At 42.9% G+C, this 14,340-nt stretch overlaps 1 protein-coding gene across 1 annotated transcript in view; it reads right to left on the bottom strand.

Moving 5' to 3' along the window:
* LOC117367625 (sodium/hydrogen exchanger 10-like) overlaps positions 1 to 14,340 on the bottom strand; it is a 301,595-nt gene that overhangs the window by 81,390 nt on the left and 205,865 nt on the right. The window lies entirely within an intron of this gene.

The raw sequence follows: 14,340 nt of genomic DNA, 5'->3' as shown, positions 1-14,340 counted from the left end.
ATTGTATAGCTCTTTTTCCTTTCTCTGTTCGTCTCCTTATGGCTCCTATTCACTTTCTGCTTTTAATATTCACTCTCCCCAATCTTATTCCCTTTCCCCTCCACACCATATGCCCTCAATATCCTTCTTTTCCTATTCCCTCACCAGTCATCTAGTCATCTACCTTATTCACTGTACTCAAGCTCAAGCATTCTCTCTCTTCCATTCATCCATCTCCTTTCTCTTTGAGCCCCTCCCGTCTTCATCATTGCCGTCCTTATTACCCTTTGCTCTGACGCACTCTCTTACTCCTTCTTCTGCTCTCTGCTGGGGATGTGAATCCAAACTCTGGCCCTCCACGCCAGCTGCTTCCCCATGTGTGTAACCGCCCTAATCTTATACCTATTCCTCTCCTTCAATCTTCCTCTCTCCCTTTCTCATGTGCCCTATGGAATGCTCATTCTGCCTCCAACAAACTGTCCTACATTCATGACCTCTTTATCTTCCAGTCCCTCCACCTGCTTGCTTAACTGAAACATGGATTTGCCCTGAGGACTCTACTGCAGCTGCTGCCCTCTCCCATGGTGGCTTCCGCTTCTCTTATACACCTCGCCCTACTAGTCGAGGTGGAGGTGTTTGGCTTCTTCTCTCTCCTTTTTGCAGATTCCAACCTCAACAGCCTTTATCCCACAGCCTTTCCTCATTTGAAGTCTACTCTATCAGCCTATTCACTCCTTTACCTCTGCAGATAGCGGTCATTATCGCCCTCCCCCTTTCTCACTGAATTTGACTCCTGGCTTTTGGGCTTTCTTGAGTCATCTTCTACTTCCCTCATTCTTGGGGGCTTTAACTTTCACCCTGATGCTGCTAAGTTTCTTGCCTTAACCTCTTCATTTGACCTCAAGCTTTGCTCCACAACCCCTACTCACCAGGATGGTCACTGCCTTGACCTTGTCTTTTTCTCCAACTGCTCTCTCTCTGACTTCTCTACTTCACTGCTCCCCATTTCTGATCACCATCTGATATCCTTCACTATTACTCACCCTCCCCCTCCTCCCCGCCCAAGAGGTTTCGAAATCTTCAGTCCCTAGATCCTTCCACACTCTCATCCACTGTTTCACCTCTCCTTGCCTCCACTATGTTATCTAAGTCTGTCCACAAGGCTGTTGTCATACAATTTTATTCTCTCCTCTGCTCTAGACACCCTTGCTCCCCGTTTCTCGCTTTGTCAGGCGTACCAAACCTCAACCTTTGCTCATTCCTAGTGTCCGTTACTTAAGTTCCTTCACCCACTGTGCTGAGCGCCTCTGGCTCAAATCTCGCACATGTGCTGATTTTCTTCACTTTAAATTTATGATGACCTCCTTTATTTCTGCACTTACATGGGTCAAGCAAGACTACTACATCCAACTAACTAACTCCCTTTCTTCCAACCATTGTTATCTCTTTGCCACGCTTAACTCCCTCCTCAAAGTGCCCCCACTTCCAACCCCTTCTTTTCTCTCTCCCCAGATTATGGCTGATTACTTTCATGATAAAGTCCGCAAAATCACCCTTGAGTTCACTACAAAGTCGCATCCTTCTCCCCTACCTCCTGAACTTCAATCTTGCACCTCCCCATCATCCTTCACCCAAACAGCTCAGGAAGCTTCTCCTGTCTGTCCCCTCCCGCTTGTCCCGTCAACTACTGCTGACTTTTCTGCCTTTTCTGTAATCACAGAGGAAGAAACTGCACAACTTCTGTCCTCATCCAAACCTACTACATGCCCCTCAGACCCTATTCCCACCCCTCTACTCGATCCCATCTCACATACTGTTATCCCTCCCATATGTCATATTCTCAATCTATCTCTTTCCACTGCAATTGTCCCTGCTGCCTTCAAACATGCAGTGGTTAAGCCGCTTCTCATAAAACCCTCGCTGGACCCATCCTGTCCATCCAACTATCGCCCTGTCTCCTTTCTTCCGTTCCTATCCAAGATACTCGAGTATGCTATTCTCCGTCGCTGCCTGAACTTCCTTTCAACTCAGCAGATTCTCAATCCTCTACAATCTGGTTTTCACCCCCAACACTCCACAGAGACTGCCCTCACTAAGGTCTGCAGTGATTTCTTCATGGCCAGATCTAAGGGCCTTTACTCTATCCTTATCCTTCTTGACCTTTCTGCTGCCTTTGATACTGTAAATCACAACTTACTCCTTGATATGCTGTCCTCGTTTGGATTCCGTGATTCTGTCCTCTCCTGGTTTGCCTCCTACCTTTCTCAATGCACCTTTAGTGTATATATTGGTGGGTCCTCTTCTGCTGCTACCCCGCTAGCGGTTGGTGTACCCCAGAGTTCTGTCTTAGGACCTCTTCTCTTCTTTCTCTACACTTCTTCCCTTAGTGCTCTGATCTCCTCCCATGGCTTCTAGTATCAACTTTATGCTGATGACTCCCAGCTCTACCTCTCTACATCTGAAATTTCACCTAAAGTCCAAGAAAAAGTCTTTGCTTGTTTGGCTGACATTGCTGCCTAGATGTCCTGCTGTCATTTGAAATTAAATATGTCCAAGACTGAGCTGCTCCTCTTTCCTCCTAAACCCTCTGCTCCTCCTCCTCCTTTCTCCATCTCTGTAAATAATACTGTCATTATTCCAGTCTCCTCTGTTCACAACCTTGGAGTCATCTTCGATTCTGACCTCTCATTTTCTACATATATCCAACATGCTGCTAAGACCTTTCGCTTCTATCTCTTCAATATCACCAAAATTTGCCCCTTCCTCTCAGAGCACAGTACCGGGACCCATGTCCAAGCTCTCGTAACCTCACGCTTAGATTACTACAATCTACTCCTAACTGGTATCCCTTGGTGTTGCCTCTCCCCCTTGAATTTGTGCAAAAATCTACTGCGCAACTCATCTTCTATCAACCTCGCTATGCTCATGTCACCCCTCTCCTTAAGTCAATTCACTGGCTCCCTATCTGCCATCGTATAAAAGTGTGTTCATTCTGCTGCCCCTTAATATCTCTCCTCGCTTCTCTCTCCTTATACACCTCCCAGAGGACCCTGTTCCTCAGATAAGTCTGAAGTTAGGACCCAAAGTGGTGAACTGGGTCAGAAACTGGCTGTCGGACAGACGCCAGAGGGTGGTGGTTAATGGAAGGTGCTCGAAGGAAGGAAAGGTGAGTAGTGGAGTCCCTCAGGGTTCGGTGCTGGGGCCAATCCTGTTCAATATGTTTGTGAGTGACATTGCTGAAGGGTTAGAAAGAAAAGTGTGCCTTTTTGCAGATGATACCAAGATTTGTAACAGAGTAGACACCGAAGAGGAAGTGGAAAATATGAAAAAGGATCTGCAAAAGTTAGAGGAATAGTCTAATGCCTGGCAACTAAAATTCAATGCAAAGAAATGCAGAGTAATGCATTTGGGGGATTAATAATAGGAAGGAACTGTTTATGCTGGGAGAAGAGAAGCTGGTATGAACGGACGGGGAGAGGGACCTTGGGGTGATAGTGTCCGAATATCTAAAGGCGAAAAAACAGTGTGAAAAGGCAGTGGCTGCTGCCAGAAGGATGCTGGGCTGTATAAAGAGAGGCGTAGTCAGTAGAAGGAAGAAGGTGTTGATGCCCCTGTACAGGTCATTGGTAAGGCCCCACTTTGAGTATTGTGTTTAGTTTTGGAGACCGTATCTGGCGAAGGACGTAAGAAGACTTGAAGCGGTCCAGAGGAGGGCGACGAAAATGATAGGAGGCTTGTGCCAGAAGACATATGAAGAGAGACTGGAAGCCCTGAATATGTATACCCTAGAGCAGGGGTGCCCACACTTTTTGGGCTTGCGAGCTACTTTTAAAATGACCAAGTCAAAATGATCTACCAACAATAAAATTTTTAAAAAACACAAAGCACCCTGTACGCATAGAAAATGTTAATTATCATTTCTATTCCAGGGTTTTTCAAAGAGGTCAAAGCAGATGACTCTATGCACTATCACCTCAGTAACAACCATACAAAAATAGACAAATATACCCCCCTCCCTTTTTACTAAACCACAATAGCAGTTTTCGACGCTCATAGGCTCCCTGCGCTAAAAAACTCTATTGCGTTTTAGTAAAAGGGGACCTTAGTGTAAAATATAGATAGCAGATATAAATTCAGACACATTTTGATCACTAAATTTAAAATAAAATCATTTTTCCTACCTTGTCTGGTGATTTCATGAATCTGTGGTTGCACTTTCTTCTTCTGACTGTGCATCCAATCTTTCTTCCCTTCTTTTAGCCTGTATGCTTCCTCTCCTCCAGACCTCATTCCCTCCCCCAACTTTTCCTTCCTCTCTCCTTGCCCTTTCTTTCTCTCTGCCTCCCTTTCTTTTTTTTCTGTTTCTCTTCTTTCCTTCTGTCTCCCTGCCTGCCCTTTTTCTTTCTTTCTCCCTGCCCTCCCCCAAGCCACTGCCACTCCATTGGGGACCAGGACCCAAATCGCCACCAATAACAGGCCCGAAAGCCGCCGCCGCCCCAAGCTCTTCCTGCTTCAGCTGACCAGCATCACGATCGACCTATTGGGGGAAATGCTGCCGGGTCCTGCCTTTTGCGTTAACAGAAAGTAGGCAGGACCCGGCAGCAAGAAGAGGAAATGCTTCATTAACCTGTCTCCCGCCTTAGCCCGTAGCGAATGCTTGCTTCAGGGCTCTCAACATGTGCGTGCCGGCTTCCCTTCTCCCCCCCCCCCCCCGGACATAACTTCCGGTTTCGGAGGGAAGAGAAGAGAAGCCGGCATACACACGTTAGAGTCCGGCGCATAAGTTCGCTACAGGCTGAAATCTCCAAGCCGTTTTTTTTTAAAAAAATTTTCAGCAGCGGCGGCAGCAGCAGATGACAGCTGGGCCCTAGGGAGAATACAGAAGAAGGCTGATCGGCCCGGTAGATCAGGACGGCAACACGAGTCTAGCGATCGACTCACGTTGCCTTCCTGAGCTACTGGTCGATCGCGATCGACGTATTGGGCACCCCTGCCCTAGAGAAAAGGAGAAACAGGGGAGATATGATTCAGATGTTCAAATACTTGAAGGATATTAATGTAGAACAAAATCTTTTCCAGAGAAAGGAAAATGGTAAAACCAGAGGACATAATTTGAGGTTGAGAGGTGGTAGATTCAAGGGCAATGTTAGGAAATTCTACTTTACGGAGAACTTAAGGTTTAGATTAGATTAGGGTGGTGGATGCTTGGAATGCGCTCCCGAGATAGGTGGTGGAGAGTAAAACCGTGACTGAGTTCAAAGAAGCATGGGATGAACACAGAGAATCTAGAATCAGAAAATAAGATTAAATATTGAACTAGGCCAGTACTGGGCAGACTTGCACGGTCTGTGTCTGTATATGGCCGTTTGGTAGAGGATGGGCTGGGGAGGGCTTTAATGGCTGGGAGGGAGTAGATGGGCTGGAGTAGGTTTTAACGCAGATTTCGGCAGTTGGAACCCAAGCACAGTACCGGTACTGGGCTTCTTGCCCAGAAATAGCTAAGAAGAAAAAATTTAAAAAATTTAAATTGAATCAGGTTGGGCAGACTGGATGGACCTTTCGGGTCTTTATCTGCCGTCATCTACTATGTTACTATGTTATTATGTTACTATGTAAGTAACTCTTAACATTACCCTTCTCCTCTACTGCCAATTCCAGACTTTGTTACGTTCATCTAACTGCCCCCTATGCCTGGAATAAATTACCTGAGTTTGTCCGTCAAGCCCCTTCCCTTCTCTTGTTTAAAAGCAGACTGAAAACCCACCTTTTTGATATAGCTTTCAATCCTTAACCCTACTCCTCTGCCATCCAACCCAGCCAGCAGATTAACTGTTCCCCTTAACTGTATCCATGACATTTTGTTTGTTTGTCTTGCCTGTTTAGATTGTAAGCTCTTTCGAGCAGGGACTGTTTTCTTACTCTTTGTGATTCTGTGCAGCGCTGCGTTCATCTGGTAGCACTATAGAAATAATGAATAGTAGAGGTCCCCTCCTACTGTACTATTCTTTAATGGCTTTCTGTCCTATTTGATATGTAGTTCTCCCCTGTCTCCCTTCTGTACCAGTACGTCTGTATGTCATAGTTTGTTACCCCGATTTTATATTTTATATGTATACCACTTAGAAGCTTAATATCACATATAGCCTACGTCAGGGGTGTCCAACCTGTGGCCCGTGAAGTATTTTGTGCGGCCCCAGTCGAGGGCTATGCAGTGTTTTCCTCTGCTGCCCCTGGGTGTTTACCATCTTGCCGGCTCCCTCCTCTCTCTTGCTGCAGCGTTTGTGCAGCCCCAGAAACATTTTTTTCGGCCAATGCGGCCCAGGGAAGCCAAAAGGTTGGACACCCCTGGCCTATGTGGTTCACGTAAAAAACATACATAAATATTTGACTATACTATATAAACACAGAAATCATAAAGGCAAGTCCTACATAACTTACAATAACAGAGTACATAACCAAGTCCTTGACCTATCATAAGCCTCACCTTTCAACCTCAGTCAAACATAACATAACATAACTTCATTCTTCTATACCGCCATAACCAAAAATATTTCTAGGCGGTTTACACCAAGGAAAGCTGGACAATCAGCGAAATACAGAATTGATATAGAAATTACAAAGTGTTCCATAAAAAAATACAAAATACAAACATTTATTTAAAATATAGTTTTTAGTAATGACCTGTGTTAGAAGATGAATTTAGCCACAATATTTACTTTTTTTTTTGCTTTGAGGTATTTAGCCAATAATCGTCCCGCTTTATTCAAGTTTCCATAATTCGAGTTTCCATAATTGTTGAAAAAACAAATCTTTCCTGGCCATTTGAGAGGAAATCTCATTGTATTTATACTTAGAGGGGCATAATCGAAAGGGACATCTAAGTCCGTTTACATGCATATCACAAGTCGTCCAAAGTTAAAAAGAGCCTAAGCAGTGGCGTACCAAGGAGGGGGCGGGGGGGGGCAGTCCGCCCCGGGTGCACGCCCCAAGGGGGTGCACAGCTGGCCACCCACTGGGGAATAGGCTGCCGCCGGGGAAAGGCTTCCACTGCCGTCATCGGGAACAAGCCGGCCGAGTTCTCCCTTCTTTTCTTCCCTGCAGGGCTGACCAACTCTCGCCGCCTGACGTCAATTCTGATGTCGGAGATGACGTTCTGGGCCAGCCAATTGCTGCCTTGCTGGCCCGGAACGTCCTCTCCGACTTTAGAATTGACGTCGGGCAGCAAAGAGTTGGTCGGCCCCATGGGGAAGAGAAGCAGGGCGAACTTGGAGCCAGCCTGTTCCCGATGGCGGCAGTGGCAGCCTATTCCCCAGGGGCGGTGGCAGCATTTTCCCAATGGCGGTGGCATAGGGGAGGGGAAGGAGAAAGAAAGAAATGGGGGGGGGCAGGGAGCCAGAAAGAAAGGGGGCAGGGTGAAACAAAGAAAAAGAAAAAATGGGGCACGGAGAGAGAGAGAGAAAGACAGACAGAAAGAAAGAAAGGGGGCATGGAGAGAGAGAGAGAAAGACAGACATACAGAAAGAAAGGGGGCATGGAGAGAGAAAGAAAGAAGGGGGCAGGGTGAAACAAAGAAAGAAATGGGGCACGAAGAGAGAGAGAGAAAGACAGACATACAGAAAGAAAGGGGGCATGGAGAGAGAAAGAAAGAAGGGGCAGGATGAAAGAAAGAAAAAGTTGAGGGAGGGAATGAGGTTTGGAAGAGAGGAAGCATACAGGAGGCTTAAAGGGAAGAAATATTGGATGCACAGTCAGAAGAATAAAGTGCAACCAGAGACTGATGAAATTACCAAACAAAGGTAGGAAAAATGAATTTATTTTCAATTTAATGATCAAAATGTGTCCGTTTTGAGAATTTATATATGCTGTCTATATTTTGCACTATGGCCCCCTTTTACTAAACCGCAATAGTGGTTTTTAGCGCAGGGAGCCTATGAGCGTTGAGAGCAGCGTGGGGCATTCAGCACAGCTCCCTGCGCTAAAAACCGCTATCGCGATTTAGTAAAAAGGGAGGGGGTATATTTGTCTATTTTTGTATAGTTGTTACTGAGGTGACATTGCATAAAGTCATCTGCCTTGACCTCTTTGAAAACCCGCGGAATATAAATGATAATTAACATTCTCTGCGTACAATGTGCTTTGTGTTTTTAAAATTTTATTGTTGGTAGATCATTTTGACTTGGCCACAAAGGTAAGGGGGAGGGAGGGAGGGGAGCTGCTGAAAGACATCTAGTAATCCTTGCAGGTTTGACTATGCAGGGAATTATTTTTGTAAAATCATGTTTTGTTATGTGACTGGCATTATTTAGACTTTAATTTCTATGAATGAATACAATGAAAATTATATAAAATTACTTGCTTGTTTTTATGTGCGTGCGCTGAAGAAAAGTGGAGAGAGAGTGGGCTGAGGACGCTGAAGGGAAATGGGGAAGAGAGAGTGGGCTGAGGACGCTGAAGGCAAATGGGGAAGAGAGAGTGGGGAGAAGACACTGATTTATAAATTGACAATTGTACAGAATATTGTTTCTTTTTAAACTTTAATATAATAAGTTCAATATAAAACAGGTGGTTTGCGGGGATGGGGACGAGCTTACAGGGATTAATCCAATAAAATAGTATTTTCTTATTTCTCATTATTTGTTTTATTTTTATTTGTTAATTTGTAAAGTGGTGATTGTTATGTATCAGTTTTTTCAAATTTACATCTACTGTCTTTATATTTTGCACAGTATTAGAGGACATGTATTATTGTTTTTGTGATGTTGTAGTGTTGCATTGTATGCAGAGTCTGGTTTCTTGGCGGTTCAGTTTAACTTTTGTCAACATATTTCTATTTTTAGTTTGTGATTATTCCATATTGGGCAAGGGTGTATCTGTCTGTGTGTATGAAAGGGACATGGCTTTCTGATAGCATTGCCTGTACAGGATCAATTGACTGTACAGGATCTGGCTTGTTTAGTTTTACAATGTATGTGTTGGTGTTCTAGTGCTCACTGCAGTGTTTAAGATGCTGCCTTTTTGTAGGTACACTCTTGTGCGATATGTGGATTGTTACTAAAAATCATATTTTTCATATAGATGGAGGGTGTCAAAAAATGATGGGCCCCGGGTGTCACATATGCTAGGTACGCCTCTGAGCCTAAGACACATTTTCGAAAGATACGTCCAACTTTTTTTTACTTTCGAAAATCATCTAATTATACATCCTGCTGATCTGATCGTCCAAGCCACTAAATTGTCTATCTTTATACCACATTTCCGTCCAACATTCCATCCAAGTCCAAAACGCCTAGAACAAGCCCTATTGGACATAGGAGGGGTCTGCAAAGTGATGGACTGCACACCCAGACATGCCACCTAAATAGTGGGGTACCTTACAGGACACCGCTGTGAACTTCACAAAAAGGGTGCCATGGCTTCTCCTCACTACAGCTCCATTATAGGTGATAGTGAGCCCCCCAAACCACCTCCAGAATCCCCTAGACCCACTTATCTACCACCCCAATAGCCCATATGGCTGCAGGAGCCACTTATATGCCAGTAAAAAAGGGTTTTGGGGGTGTATAGGGCAGTGCACATGTTTCAGTATCAATGCAGTGATTACAGGGGCTTATGGGCATGGGTCCTTCTCTCTATGGGTCCCTAACCCACTCCCAAGATGACTTAAGCTGCCTCTGGGCTGGACGACTAGGCTTTCCTATGCCAGGCAGCCAGGTGATGATGGTCTGGAGGCTGAAATTTAAAGTTGTGAATAAAATTTTTATGGGGGTGGGGGAGGTTGGTGATCAATGGGGTAGCGTGTGAGGGTCTGTGTTATGTGTTTGCAGTGCTTATCTGGTGAGTTTAGGTGGGTTATTGTGACTTAGACCATGTTCCGTCTAGGCTCTGTGGTTAAACTTTCGGTTATCTTCTATAATCACAGCTCAAAGTGAAATAATGTTGTATTTAATAAGAATTGTGAAAACCACAGACCATCTGGTGACCTCACTTCCGGGATTTTAGGTGGTGACTTGTCCGCTTGAATCCTATTTAAAGTTAATTTCCCGTGGTCCGTGTTCACTTCAGCCCTGCTCTCGGTCCCAAGCTGATATGCGGAGCCTGTAACAGGTATGAGATTTGCAATTGTCGATTTATAAAGTATGGTAAATATTGATGTCATGGAGACAGTAGTAGGTTCCCATGTATACTGGTTTTAAGATTAAGTATAATTTATAATTTCACACTGATTTACTTCACTATATATTTTTGATTTAATAGAGTCCTTCCCTGAAGAAGACAATCCTCAAAACTCGAGTCGGGGGGACAAGGATATATTATGGAGGAGTAATAAGTGGTCGTTTTTAGTTCACTATAAGCACGAGTTAATTTATTCACCGCTGAGGATCATTAAAGAGATCATACCATCCGATACAGATAAGTTTTTTGTTTCTAAGCTTTCAACTTAATTTAATTTAATTTTACTTTATTTTTCATTTTTATACACATTGTCTTTCGGATGGTAAAGGGGACAGTGAAAATGATGATGGTCCCCCAATGAACCCCAGTTTGGTGTTATCACTTGTCACGGGTTCAGGGTCTGAGGTTTTCACAATTCTTATTAAATACAACATTATTTCACTTTGAGCTGTGATTATAGAAGATATTAGATTATTTTGAGTATCACAGTGTTATTATCAATATCTCTCTATATTTAAGTGACTTGTAAACTTTCGGTTATACATGCTGTATGACTAAGTCTAAGCCGGCCCACGTCCCACCCAACTCCCGCCCTCGACACGCCTCCCGAAACGCCCCGTTTAGCTTTGGACGTTGAGCGGCACTATGAAGGCCTAGGTCGTTTTTAAATACGTCCAAAATCCGGTTTTATTATCGGCGCTTGGACGTTTTTGAGAAATGTTCGGCCAAGTGCCAACTTAGGCCGGTTTTTGGACATTTTTCTCTTTCGATTCTGAGCCCCTTAGCTTTTAAGAGGGCCTGTAAAGTTATTTGCTCCCATTTCAAGACCAATTGTGACTCCAAATCTTTAATATTTTGTTCCAAATTAGAAAATTCCAGTTTAAGTTTTTTCCTAATGTGAGCTGAATACGAAATGATTTGCCCTCTCATAGTAGCTTTAAAAGCATCCCACAATGTTTCTAAAGAGATTTCCTCTGAGGCATTGAGTTGAAAATATTCATTCATTTTTAATTAAAATTCTTCAAGAAAGTTTGAATCTGCAAGCATAAGAACTGCCATTCACCGGATCAGACCCTAGGTCCATCTCGTCTGGCGACCCGCACACACGGAGGCCAATCCCGGTGTTCCCTACTAAAGACCCTGTTTACCCCTACCCCTCAATATGTTTTGCAAGAAGGTGTGCATCCAACTTGCCCTTGAATCCTGGAATGGTGGTCTCCGACACAACCTCCTCCGGGAGAGCATTCCAAGCGTCCACCACTCGCTGAGAGAAACAGAACTTTCTGATATTTGTCCTGGGCCTGGTGCCCCTCAGTTTCAGTCCATGACCCCTTGTCCAAGTCACATTTGACAATGTGAATAACGATGTTTTTTTTGCTCTATTTTGTCGAATCCTTTTAGTATTTTGAAAGTCTCTATCATATCCCCTCGCAGCCTTCTCTTCTCGAGGGTGAATAATCCCAGTTTTCCGAGGCGTTCATTGTAGCTCAAATTTTCGAAGCCTTTTACTAGCTTCGTGGCTCGCCTCTGCACCCTCTCCAACAGGGTTATATCCTTCTTCAGGTAGGGAGACCAATGTTGGATACAGTATTCCAAGTGTGGTCTGACCATAGCTCTGTAAAGCGGCATTATGACGTCCGCCGATCTGCTCGTGATTCCCTTCTTTATCATGCCCAACATCCTGTTTGCTTTCTTTGCCGCCACTGCGCATTGAGCCGATGGCTTCAAGGTCTTGTCTATCAGTACCCCCAGATCTCTTTCTTGATCGCTCTTTCCCAAAGTAATGTATTATTGAATCTCCAAACAGGTCTACTACAATTTTGCTCCGCAAATTTAAATTCAATCCACACTCCAGCTTGATCTGATAAAATAATTAGATCTATGCTAGCTTTTATAACTTGTTGAGTTAATTGACCTGAAACAAAAATGTAATCTATTCTTGAAAATGAATTGAGTGCATGGGAACAGAAAGAAAATTCCCGAGCATTAAATTGAAGAATCCGCCATATATCTTTCAAACCACAGGACTGTATTAAATTATCTAAACCCATAGATTTTTGTATCCTACTGGGTTGTTTATCTATCCATGGGTCCATAACAGCATTAAAGTCCCCCACTACTATTAAGTCAGGAGTAGCCAGTGGTTGGATAAACTGCTGAAGAGTCTTGAAAAATTCAGCCTGATTCACATTAGGAGCATATATATTAAGAAGCGTCAGACTATCTTTTCCGGAGTTCATGTCCACTTTAAGCCATCTACCCATAGGGTCTGCTGTAACTACACTAAATGTAGTTGAGCATTTTTTATGTACTAGTATAGCAATCTCAGCTCTTTTCCCCACAGCAGGAGCAAAAAAACTATGCTTAACCCATCCCTTTTCTAACTTGACCGCTTCAATGGCTGATAAGTGAGTTTCTTGAATAAAGTAAATGTTCGCCTCCTGCTGTTTTAAAAAGGTGTTTTTTTTCCTCTTAATCTGGTGATTAAATCCATTGACATTCAATGAAAAAAGTTTTTAAGTTCATTGTATAATTATAACAAAAAGATGCCATGAAAAATAAATCAATATTACATTTATCCCTATCAGCAACATTAAGCCATTACACATCCAAAACCCCTTAAAAATAACCCCCTCCCCCCTCCCTCCACCAAGATATACATCCACCAAGATATACATCCAGTCTTCTTTTTCAGGGGTCCAACGACAACAAGAGGGCATCCGTGGAAAATCAGGAGCGGGAAACTACGAGGTGACACCAGGAAATTCTTTTTCACTGAAAGAGTGGTTGATCGCTGGAATAGTCTCCCACTACAGGTGATTGAGGCCAGCAGCGTGCCTGATTTTAAGGCCAAATGGGATCGGCACATGGGATCTATTCACAGGGCAAAGGTAGGGGAGGGACATTAAGGTGGGCAGACTAGATGGGCCATGGCCCTTATCTGCCGTCTATTTCTATGTTTCTATCCAAGATCTAAAACCCAGAAATCCCCCATACCCTCCCCAAACCCTTTTCATCTTATTACCCAAGAACTTGTAAGCAAACATTTAGGCCGGTAATTACTAACCTCTCCCAGGCACCTTAACTGCTTCCCCAGGTTGACCCTTAATATACCCCTAAAATGTATTAAATAATTTTAACTCCCAGGACATTCCCCATTGAAAACATAAAAGGAAGACATCACTTTATCATAGAAAAGATATATGAAAATTGTTAGACCATTTAAAAACCTACCACAAATAATTAATATCAGATTTACTTATGAATGAATTAATACATTTTCCATAAAATTCCCTATTATAATAATTAAAACAGTTAAGATACAAGAATCATCTCTCATATACTATATTTCCCAAATACAAACTAATTTATTTGACCTTGAAAAATATTTAATATTACCTCATAAAAATATGTAATCTTAAACAAAAATCAAATGAGAGCTTGAAAAAAACCCAACAAAAACCCAACCTCCCAATATAATCATAAAGATAAATAATTCCCTTAAAATTAAAAAATCCTAGAAATGATACATAAAGTAAATTGAACCTCCTTAAAATTTATCATACCATATCTGGGGTCATGAGTATAGAATCCATACAAGAATTATCTTCCAAATTTACATATGAATCAGTTAAATTCATTCCCCATAAAATTCCCCCTAACAATTGTATTACTTATATTCTAAAAATGTTTCTATGTTTCTATTTTATTTTCCTTGCTATTTTATTGGCTAAGAAATCCTTTTTGCAGTACTGGATGGGGAGCATCCCCCACCTTTGCAACATTGGCAGAACTTTATGCTGCAAATGGCTCAATGGGAGCAAGTTAGATTCTCACACAGTAGAAGAGATACTCGTAAACCATACTGTTTACTGTGGAGGAAATATGTATCCTTGTACATTGGAGTTCAAGGGCTGGGGATGGGGACAAGAAGGGAGGGTACAAAGATCTGTTTTTTCTTTTGTTGGAAACTGATAAAACCTCAGGAATGAAAGATTATTCTTCTGGGGTTTTGTTCGCTTGGATATCACTGCATGTTGAGTTATTGTTATAATCTGTTTTCCTCTATGACGTATTACTGTTATCATTTGCGTTATACACCGTTGTTATATGCTGGGCTATGTACGTTTTACCTTGCTTACCAATTAAAAGGATTTACAAAAAAAAAGAATAAATTCTTGTATGAAT

Source organism: Geotrypetes seraphini, chromosome 10 (assembly GCF_902459505.1).
Source record: "Geotrypetes seraphini chromosome 10, aGeoSer1.1, whole genome shotgun sequence".
In the NCBI taxonomy this organism is placed as follows: Eukaryota; Metazoa; Chordata; class Amphibia; order Gymnophiona; family Dermophiidae; genus Geotrypetes; species Geotrypetes seraphini.
This window is presented reverse-complemented; position numbering and strand designations above follow the sequence as displayed.